At 42.6% G+C, this 11,468-nt stretch overlaps 1 protein-coding gene across 2 annotated transcripts in view; it reads left to right on the top strand.

Annotated features, from left to right (window-relative positions):
• Positions 1–208: 208 nt before the first annotated feature.
• Positions 209–11,468, top strand: part of PRICKLE1 (prickle planar cell polarity protein 1) — a 112,952-nt gene continuing 101,692 nt past the window's right edge. Inside the window, exons 1-2 of one of the 2 annotated variants that reach the window (XM_027542603.1) lie at positions 209–487; positions 5,174–5,296. The gene's annotated coding sequence lies outside the window, so the exon portion shown is untranslated. The remainder of the gene's footprint in view (positions 488–5,173; positions 5,297–11,468) is intronic. The other variant, XM_027542599.1, reaches the window with a different exon arrangement.

Raw genomic sequence — 11,468 nt, 5'->3', positions numbered from 1 at the left:
ACTCAGCTCAGCCCTCCCGCGGCGCCGAGCCGGTCCAACCAGCCCGGTCTCCCGGCGCCCTCGGCCGCCGGAATCCGGCGCCGACCCGCCAGCCTTTCGCAGCCGAGCCGGGGGCGCGTGGGCGCGCGCGGCCCGGATCCCGCGGCGGTTTCCGCGTTCCGCGTTTTCGCTCGCGCCGGGCGGGCGGCCGAGGGCGGGGTGCGCGGCGGCGCGGAGAGGGCTGGGGAGCCGGGCGCACTCCGCCTGCAGCCCCGCGAGCGCCGCCTCCCGCGGCCGCCGCGCCAGACAGCGCGCTCCGGAGCGTGCCCGCCTCGCGCCGCCAGCGCTGACCTCCGCGAGGGGCGCCGCGGCCGCAACGGCCACGTCCCGGGTTCCGGATGGTTCCTGTGCTGCCCGCCCTTGCCCGTCGCTGACACCGCGGAGCGCGGGTCCGCAGACCCGCCGCAGAGCCGACGACCGTCCAGCCGAGTCCCGCTCCCTCTCTGAGGTGAGTGGGCTCTGCAGAGGGGCTGCGGGTGCGGCGGTGGGGGGCTATCGCCGCGGGGTAAGGGCCGAAAAGGTCCGCGTCACTGCGGGGCATCTGACACTCAGAGTGGTTCGGTGTCGCAGAAGATGCGGGAGATGGGCATAACCGGTTTGTTGGGCTGTGTAGACAGTGAAAGCAGATACTGGGGCTGCGGCACCAGAGGGCTTCAGATAGGCTGCCCGCACCGCTCCTGTTGGCTGCAGCACAACCAACTCTTCCTTTGATTCTTTCCTGCGTGGAAACCCGTTCAGGGGCCCCAGAGTTGGGGCGCTGCGGGGCGCAGGGAGACCAGGGCGCATTGGTCAGTGTCCGCCGCTTAGGATCGCCTGTCACCTACCGGCGTCCAGAGGCAGGGTGCCGACTCTCCCCTAACGCTCCGGGGAAAGGGTTGATTGCTTTTTTCCTGGGGTGCATCAGCCCCCTACCTCCCGCCCTAGCAGTGGTGTTTTCTGCATGTAACACGAATATGGGAAAGAATGGGAGCGTCGACTTCCTTTTAGGCAGAAAAAGTTAAAGAAACTGGGCATGTTAATAATTAGCAGGACCCGGACTCAGGATGCAGCAGAAAGCTGTTAAATTTTCATTGCCCTCTAAGAAAAACAAACGGCATCGCCAGTGACTATTGGCAGTGCCGTATTATTTGGGGGACTTTGGGGAAATTGTCCACGGATTGTCTTCAGGAGGCTGAAGAAGGAGGTGGGGGTGGGGGAAGGACGGCTGGCACGGCTCTGCGTTCCAGCTTGCCTAAGGAGGGTTCAGAATCACAAGCCAAACACGTTTGGTTGCTGATTTCTTGAAGAGTATGGGAGGCAGAGCCGCTGCGGCCCTGAGCAAGGTGAAGAACACAGCATGGGAACTGCCTAAAGGAAAAGAACATGTAAGGATCTTGCCTCTCCCAAGCAATTCAGCTGCATTTGTGCTATAAAAAGCATGCATATATATGTGGCTTTTAGGATGGGTTTTATGAAGAAGAGGTTGTATGTAATGAAATTGTGTGTACCTGCGGTACAGTTTTGTCTACCTCCCAATTTTAACCAGTACTTCAGAAGGGTGCTTGCTGCTGATGTTATGTAATCAATGTGGTTCACTGTCAGATATTTTTTAATGTGTTTTTGGAGTAAAAGGAACTTCCATCTGTTACTTCAGACAAACCCAAGGTGTAGACGGGTGAGGGTTGCTGAATATTTGCCCTGGTCTGGCTCCAGATGTGTGAGCTCAGCTGTTGCCTGTCACTTAGGTGACAACTGGCCTTTTCCCACTAAGCCTTTGCTGTCTCCATTATCCTCAGTGAAGTATTCAGTCGCCTTCTATTATCAGAGTGGACTCGAGCCGCTTGGGAGGCGGTAGCCTTGTTTGACCATTCCCAACAATATGTCTGTTTTCAGACTTTAGGAAGGGGGAAAAAAATCCCATGACAGCAAGATAGATACATTCTGAATTGAGCACCAACTTAATCCAAAGATCCTGCTTTAATCAAGACAGCTCTGGAAGGATGATGCAATATTTGTCAAGCCTTTTTCTCTGGAACAATATTTACTCCCACCAGGGGATTTTAAACTTAAACAGCAGCCATTTATCTTGCTGTCTGGTGGGGCCCGGTTCAGTTTGCCTCCATGTGGTCCCAGCCTAGGTGGCTGGGCCGGGCCTGGGACAGGAATCTGTCATTGTAGCCCAGCTGGAACCTGAAGAAAGCAAAATACAGCACCTGCTGGTACCAGGGAGTTCCTAAATCCAACTGGCAAGTCAGGAAATACAGAGGAGATGTTTTAAAGCCCTTCCAGAAATGTTTATACAAAGGATTTAAAGGTTAACAATGCATGTGCTCTACATATTAAAACTAAAAGGTGCTAGAAATAAATGGACATTACCCACAGTTGGAAGTTAGCACACTGCTGATGAACTTGAAAATCTCTGTTTTAATAAACCATGGCTAACGACAGTGACGTCTCATGACTAAGCCTAGGAAGGAAGGAAAGGGAGGGACTTCTGAAGGGCTAAAGGACTGATGGAACATAGGGGGAGCCATATTGATATAAGCAAATGGGTTTTGTAAGTTAATTTTTCCATTCTTAATTTGCTACTAATTTGTGATTTATCACTGAATGACCCTGTTAGTTCACAGGTTTTTAAGGAAAAGTGATGTATTTTACTCATGTGACAGATTCAAGCAGTTCTGCCAGTAATACCACTGAACCTTTAAAAGTTTATCATGTTTTTAAAATCAGGATCTATGGAACCACCATTTGTCTTTCTAATTAAGGAGGTTGTAATGAGTCAGCTTGGGTCACCCAAGTAAAAGCTAATATCAGCTGAATGAAGAAAAGACCCTTATAAGAGTTCATAGCTAAACTATAAAGTTTAGAGTCAGATGTAGGTAAAAGTCTGGTTACTCCTAATAACCTCTCCTATGATAACTCTGAAAAGACACAAAAGAAAAGAGGTAACAACTTAAAATTTCTTAAGTCAGAATTTTAGAAAGCTGAAATCTAAGTTTTAAAAAGTGACATTGTGAGATAATTTCTATAAAACCTTTTATAATTACTTGAAAATCAAACAAAAGGAAGCTGAGTATTATGACTGACTCTTCATAATACTCATGAAACGGAACAGGAATTTTTTAAATGATTCTCCAGTAATTAAGTGTACCTGTTTTAATGGTATATACGTAGTAGTTGAGAATGCTTATATTACAGGAAACAATTTTCAGAAAAGATTAGTTACTGCAGTTAATTTTCTGGTTAAAGTAGTTTATAAAGAGTAAATTTTTCCTTTTAAAGAAGGAAAGTAATTTTAAAAGTCAAAGTGATCCTCATCTATGCATAAAAATGTTAGATGCCAATGGGCTAGGGTAGAGGCCTTCCACTTGGGAGAAAAATAGCTCTTTTTTTCCCTCCAGCTTACATAAAATAGTACTAATTGTTTAGCTTATTCAAGTGAGAATATTCAGTTTGCTTAAATGCAGGTCTAATTATTTCACAATAAAGAGAGTTAGGAAAGGGAATGAGTTTTGTTTCTAGGTTGGTTGGTTGGTATTTTGAGGGTTCACTCCTGCTTTGCTGTTTGGTCTCAGAACAAAGCAGTAGTGTGTTGTGCCCTGGTATCTATAGAAGGTCTCTGTGAGCACATGAGCTGCGAGAGGAAAGGACGATAGTCTGGGTGCCAAGTCCTGCTTCGATGATGTTCCTCGAAACCTCAGGTGGCACATGGAGCCAGAGCCAAGTGCCAGGACCCAGCCGGCCCCACTTCTGGATTCTTCCGTCTCTGGACACAAGCAAGCATAGCCCCCAGCGCTGCCAGGAACCAGTATCCAACCTTCTTGTCTACTGCCGTGCAGAACTGAAGTCGCAGAGGTTAATGTGTGTGTTGGTGGAGGAACATTTATGAACAGTGGAAAAGGCCTGGCCCAAAATTGCACTGGGATCCACCTCACTCCCCACTTCCTTCACTCCCCTCTCTCCTGAAGGCAAGATGGTGGGAAGAGACAGGTTTTACAAGTTGGTGCAAGCTGATGTCATGACACTCCTGGCACGGAGACACGACAGAATAATCGGACCCTTTCCCGTGTGCCAGAATGACATGATTTTTCCAACAACGATTCCTGAGCCAGTGGTCCACTGGCTCTGACTATTTCCAGTCCCCTGGGGGTTCAGACCTCTCAAAGAGAATGTAAAATCCTTCCTGTGTCTCTGTTTTGTACGCTTGTTTAGACTAAACTCTAAAATGCTTTTTGGTCAGTTTTGAAGAGACCTCTGCAGAACAAGAGTGATTGCCCAGCCTGAACTGATTAGACCTTTCCAGATTCATTTCCCTATGAAGAGAGATTTTAAATATAAAATAAAAATAAAAATGTCAGCAGAGCAGAAGCCAGTGTAAACATTCTAAAACTTAGAGCTGTAAACTAACAAGCAGCTGTCATTTACCTGGACTTAACGTTTTTTCCTCCTGTCGGTAACTTGGTCCTAAGCGACCCTAAAAAACAACTGACCGATTTGACTGCAGTTGCATTTTTCTCACTGGTAAGTTTGGATTCAACTCTTGGGAGAGAAGCCTTTTATTTCTAGTGGATTACACTTCAGGAAAAAAAAAAAGTGAAGGCTGTGTTATTTCAGTTGTTCAAGTACTGAAGTCATGTACTTCTTTCTAAGAGTTTTGTCCTGACCACTGATTTATAGCACCTACCAGTTTTTGCTTTGTGTACACTTCTCTGTGTTTCCTTCTTGTCTCATTGGGGATCTGGAAAGAAAGAGACATCGATAATACAGTGAAAATATTGTAGTCAGACGCTGCCAGTAAGGAGACCCCTGGGTGCAGCATGCTCTCCCTGAGCTGCCCTGCTTTTATCTGCAACGCAGATCCCACGGCTTGCAATTATGGTCTTTGACTTTGGTAACAATTCTGTTTGAAATGTTTCCAATTACACACAATATTGGCGGCATGTAGCAGCTGCATGCCAAAAAGCATTTCCAAGTATGTTCCAAGAATCAGCCTGTGATTGCTTTTAATTTAAATAAAGGCTATTTGGTTTCCTGTGAAGTTTTTTTATAACCACCTTCTCCCCACCAACCCCATTTTTGTCACCTTTAAAAAAAAGTCTGATATAAAGTAGCCAGCACTTAATGTGATACAATATTGGCCCTGGTTTTCTAGGATGACTCTTGGTTTTGCGCAAGCATGAGGACTGTTCAGTAAAGGAAAACTTAAAGAAACGTTGTACAGCTGTTTGGATTTCCCCAAAGAAGAAAAGAAGGAAAGATTATCTGACCTTGTATTGTAAGTAGCCAATGTTTCGAATTTTTCTGCCTCCTTCTTTAGGGATCTGTCATTGTAATTATCTATTTAGGTCACTGAAGATTCTTTGGTCCAGTGTCTTTCCTTCAGATTCTTCTAGTTTTCTTTTTGTGAACCCATGAACATGAGTTAAAGACACATTAAAAGGGTAGAGAAAGGTCAATAAGAACATTCTTTAAACAGTGGGCTGGTGGGGGAAGGGGGCACAGGAAGAGAACCAGGGAAATAATCTCACCATTCTACAGCAACCAAACCTGCCACATTGCCCCCTCTATGGGCTTGAAATCTCTGAATACTGAAACCTTTTAAAACAGCAGTGGCTTAAATCTTTTAATAGCTACCAGCTACACTTGCCTTATTAAATCTGAAAATAAGAAAATATACACTCTCAAGACTTGGAGTGAAGGGATTAGTTAGAGGACTGGGAGGTTCTGTTTCTAGGATGGTTTGTTGGCCCATTTGAAACGTAACACCTAGAGCCAGAGGGTATCCAATAGCTGAGGTGCTAAGATGGTCCCAATTAGGGTGTTTTCACACAGGCTCTTTCAATCCTGGCAAAAGCATCCTATAGAATATAGTGCTTCTTTGGGCTGAACAGTAGTTGACTTGCATAAGTGCCAACATCTCTTCTGGCATTTTTGGAAATCTTCCATCATGTAATAAATAGTGCTATATAATCCAAATTTGTAAATGCCATGTTTCATGTAGCCCTTTTAGAGACAGCTGAAATTAACCCAGGCTGCTAGGGATTGTTAGATCCTGGAGGTTAGGTTACTGCCTGCATCCAGAGTGCTACCATGAATGAATGATGGTGGAGGCCTTTGATCAAAGCTGGAAGAAGGTGCAAGGTTAGCCTTAGTGTAAGGAGTGCCCACCAACCAACACTTAGACTTGTCCTTTCTCCTTGAAAACTCTTTCAATTAAGCAAACCATCTCAGAGGAAATTTATTCAACTCAAGGTAAAATGAGGTTTATGTTGCTTTACCAGCTGAGCACCCCAGGCTGCCAGATACTCAGCCCACCCCGGCCCCTGTGGTTTTGTAGGGACAAAACCTAATATAGTTACTATGGTTGAACTGGAAAGTCTGTTAAAACCTATTTATACATTGGCCAGTTCCTCTGCCCTCATTACACTGCTGTATTCTGGATGCACACACATATACAACCAACCCTCTTTCAATCTAATAATAGTAAACTGATTTAGATCATGGTATAGTTTCACCAAAGGCATTTGTACTTCCCTTTTTCTGTCTTTTATCTCAGTGATAAGTAAATAATATGATATGCTTCTGAAGAAACTCATAACTTGTTAACTGTAATTGATGTTTCCAACTCTGTTATTTACATGCTTGAATAATCTAAATTCCGTCATTAGGAACTGGAAAAGACTTAGATGGTGTGGCATTTTGTTTTGCTTCAAAATATCTGCCAAACAATTTAAGGAACTGTTAGATTTTATGTCAGAAGACTCCTCAGTGCTCTAGTGTTGGAATACTTGTTATAATGTATGTCAAAAGGAGACTGCATTTTAAATTCTTCTGTGACTATGTAATTAATAAGTATGTTCAGTGCTTGAAGTATGCACATGTTACATAATTTTTAGAAAGAGATAAAGTTAGGTCTGAAGTGCATTAGGATATCACAGATGTTTCTTGTAAGAAAATACATATGCTTCATCGGAATTTTGAACTCCTTTCTGGTGCTGAGCTTTGTTCCTCACAAGGGTCATATGAATAATTTCATTGAGTTGCTTCAGTTCTTATTTACACAAGCCTTGAGAAGAGAGCTGAAGTGATAAATAACTTGCCCCCTCACCCAGTTCTGAAATGCCTTAGCCTTTTATGTTTTTGTGAATATGAAGGGAGGGAATAAAATATACAGAGAAGATGTTTGTGTTTAACTAACTTAATCATATAAGTTCCCTTTGTGGGTCTTCTATAAGCTTAAACAGCTTGTCAGGCTAATAGCCAAAAACATGTCCTCAAGTACTGCCAAACGTGTTAAAAGCAGACCAGGCTTTCTTTATATTGAGGTACTGGAAACATATTTTTTTAACCTTCTAAATTTTAGAAATAAACCAGAAAAGAAATCACTCTCTTCTTCTCCTTACCCACAAAAACCAAAAGTATTATTCATTGCAGTGCCGAAATGGAAACTGATGGGAATAATGATATTTGTGTGGGAGTGTTTTAAACTGGCTTGACTTGGCTGTTTAAACAGGGAGCAACCAGGTTACCATGGTACTTGATGGGTCTTATTTTTTATATATTTATGTTGCCTGTACACATTGGCTTTTTTACTTTGGTTCAGGAGCTTTTGGTCAAGTACTTGTTCAGTTCAGTTGCTCAGTTGTGGCCGATTCTTTGCGACCCCATGGACTACAGCACGCCAGGCTTCCCTGTCCATCACCAACTCCCAGAGATTGCTCAAACTCATGTCAATCAAGTCAGTGATGCCATCCAGCCATCTCATCCTCTTTTGTCCCCTTCTCATCCTGCCCTCAATCTTTCCCAGCATCAGGGTCTTTTCCAGCGAGTCAGTTCTTCACATCAGGTGGCCAAAGTATTGGAGTTTCAGCTTCAGCATCAGTCCTTCCAATGAATATTCAGGACTGATTTCCTTTAGGATGGGCTGGTTGGATCTCTTTGCAGTCCAAGGGACTCTCAAGAGTCTTCTCCAACACCACAGTTCACATGTACAGTACTTGTACATTTATCCTGATTTCTTCTTGAGCGGAGATTCAAGGACAGACAGTGGTGATGTGGTATAATAGTGCAAAAGTTTTTTTACCTTCATTTTTTAAAATCAGAAAATTTGGACTGTGGTACAATAGCTGTGTGATTTCTAGTCAGCCCACTCAGCCTCTCTGGGCCTCAGTTTCCTCATATGTGGAGTAAGGGACTTAGTCCAGGTCAGTGCATGTTAACCAGAGATGTGAGCCATAAACACCTGTGAAGCAAGCACACAGAGGGTTTTCAAGGGAGTGGGTTTGGGGTGGGGTTTTGCACATTTAACTTGAAAAAGCTCCTCAAGTAATTTGATGCCCAGCTGTGGTTAAGAACCACTAAATTAGATGGTCTCTAAGATTTCCTTCCAGTTCTAAAATTTTATGTTTCTAATCCTACTGGACTGAACGTTTTTCCTTCCTTCCTTTCTCTTTTGTTCATTTGTTCATTCATTCTTAACAGCTATGTTCATTCCTAATGTCACTGACAAAATGTGGATATTTTAACCCAGTTCCTGGAAGATCTATGTTCTGCTCCTGTGAGTAGATGGTAATTGATGTAACAGAGGAACCATAATAGCTCCCCATTGCATACCCAACACCTAACACAGTACCTGGCACATAGCACTCGACAGCTACAGAGAGCCCCAAAAGTCAGGAAACTTAGAAAATGTGATGTTAGTGATTTTAAAATAATATGGTCATTATTCTGTAGTGTACACAGTAGTATAAATATAATGTACACATTAAACTTAATGTTAAAAGCCAGTGTTACCTCAATAAAAGATAAATTAAAATGAAATAATATGTCCAATATTATGCCAAAATAAAATGGCCATATAATATGCCAAGTCAAATAATATGCCCAATCTGTTTTTGTCAGCCTCCAAATACCTTTCAGGTAAAGTGTCTCCAAATTTAAAGCAATGGATATAATTGTTCCTCTGAAAAATATCATAATCAGTTCAGTTCAGTTGCTCAGTCATGTCCGACTCTTTGTGACCCCATGAATCGCAGCACTCCAGGCCTCCCTGTCCATCATCAGCTCCCGGAGTTCACTCAGACTCATGTCCATTGCGTCAGTGATGCCATCCAGCCATCTCATCCTCTGTAGTCCCCTTCTCCTCCTGCCCCCAATCGCTCCAGATCTTTTCCAATCAGAAAAGATTGGAGTCTTTTCCAATGAGTCAACTCTTCGCATGAGGTGGCCCAAGTACTGGAGTTTCAGCTTTAGCATTATTCCTTCCAAAGAAATCCCAGGGCTGATCTCCTTCAGAATGGACTGGTTGGATCTCCTTGCAGTCCAAGGGACTCTCAAGAGTCTTCTCCAACACCACAGTTCAAAAGCATCAATTCTTCGGCGCTCAGCCTTCTTCACAGTCCAACTCTCACATCCATACATGACCACTGGAAAAACCATAGCCTTGACTAGATGGACCTTAGTTAGCAAAGTAATGTCTCTGCTTTTGAATATGCTATCTAGGTTGGTCATAATTTTTCTTCCAAGGAGTAAGCGTCTTTTAATTTCATGGCTGCAGTCACCATCTGCAGTGATTTTGGAGCCCAGAAAAATAAAGTCTGACACTGTTTCCACCGTTTACCCATCTATTTACCATGAAGTGGTGGGACCAGATGCCATGATCTTCATTTTCTGAATGTTGAGCTTTAAGCCAACTTTTTCACTCTCCACTTTCACTTTCATCAAGAGGCTTTTGAGTTCCTCTTCACTTTCTGCCATAAGGGTGGTGTCATCTGCATATCTGAGGTTATTGATATTTCTCCCGGCAATCTTGATTCCAGCTTTTGTTTCTTCCAGTCCAGCATTTCTCATGATGTACTCTGCATATAAGTTAAAGAAACAGGGTGACAATATACAGCCTTGACGTACTCCTTTTCCTATTTGGAAGCAGACTGTTGTTCCATGTCCAGTTCTAACTGTTGCTTCCTGACCTGCATACAGATTTCTCAAGAGGCAGGTTAGGTGTTCTGACATTCCCATCTCTTTCAGAATTTTCCACAGTTTATTGTGATCCATGCAGTCAAAGGCTTTGGCATAGTCAATAAAGCAGAAATAGATGTTTTTCTGGAACTCTCTTGGTTTTTCAATGATCCAGCAGATGTTGGCAATTTGATCTCTGATTCCTCTGCCTTTTCTAAAACCAGCTTGAGCATCAGGAAGTTCACAGTTCACGTATTGCTGAAGCCTGGCTTGGAGAATTTTGAGCATTACTTTACTAGCATGTGAGATGAGTGCAATTGTGCAGTAGTTTGAGCATTCTTTGGCATTGCCTTTCTTTGGGATTGAATGAAAGCTGACCTTTTCCAGTCCTGTTGCCACTGCTGAGTTTTCCAAATTTGCTGGCATATTGAATGCAGCACTTTCACAGCATCATCTTTCAGAAGATGATAAGAAAGAAGATGATAAGAGAAGAGATAAGAAAGCCTTCCTCAGCGATCAATGTAAAGAAATAGAGGAAAACAACAGAATGGGAAAGACTAGAGATCTCTTCAAGAAAATTAGAGATACCAAGGAAACATTTCACGCAGAGATGGACTTGATAAAGGACAGAAATGGTAGGGACCTAACAGAAGCAGAAGATATTAAGAAGAGGTGGCAAGAATACACAGAAGAACTGTACAAAAAAGATCTTCACGACCCAGATAATCACGATGGTGTGATCACTGACTTAGAGCCAGACATCCTGGAATGTGAAGTCAAATGGGCCTTAGAAAGCATCACTACGAACAAAGCTAGTGGAGGTGATAGAATTCCAGTTGAGCTATTTCAAATCCTGAAAGAGGATACTGAGAAAAATATCATAATAAACACATTATTTCCCTTATGTTTCCAGACTTTGGGGATACTCTGTAGCATACTGACTATATTCTTCCCAGATTAGCAGTTGGTCTCATTGCTTTAAATAAGGAGGTGCTTCACCTATAAAGTTATCTGGAAGCTGACAGAAAAAGATACCAAGCACATTACTTGAAAGTGTAATTAATGCATTATGTAAAACAGTTTATCCTGTGAAAACCATAGTTTGCCTTATGTTTCCTGATCTCTTGGACTCCTCCTTGAATGAATGATTTTCCAGTTTTCTGCCATCACCTATGTGTGTCATTTTAAGTATAACACAATCAAATCACTATAAAGTTTTCACAGTTTATATGACAAATTTAAAACCTTATTATAATTTAAAGTCTTATTTTAAAATATTTTAGATTACAGAGGTCAAAATTTTTAAATAGATTTCTAATTACTGTTATTTTATAGCCAGCAATTATGTTGTATCCTTTTACAGACGTGATTCCACATCATGTATTTCTTAATCTATAAACTGCTTTAAAACTGTCCATATCCACAGCATGTGTATACATATATATGTATATGTACACACATGTATATATTGTTTTAGATCAAATAAATCA

The sequence above is a fragment of the Bos indicus x Bos taurus genome, chromosome 5, assembly GCF_003369695.1.
Source record: "Bos indicus x Bos taurus breed Angus x Brahman F1 hybrid chromosome 5, Bos_hybrid_MaternalHap_v2.0, whole genome shotgun sequence".
In the NCBI taxonomy this organism is placed as follows: Eukaryota; Metazoa; Chordata; class Mammalia; order Artiodactyla; family Bovidae; genus Bos; species Bos indicus x Bos taurus.
This window is presented reverse-complemented; position numbering and strand designations above follow the sequence as displayed.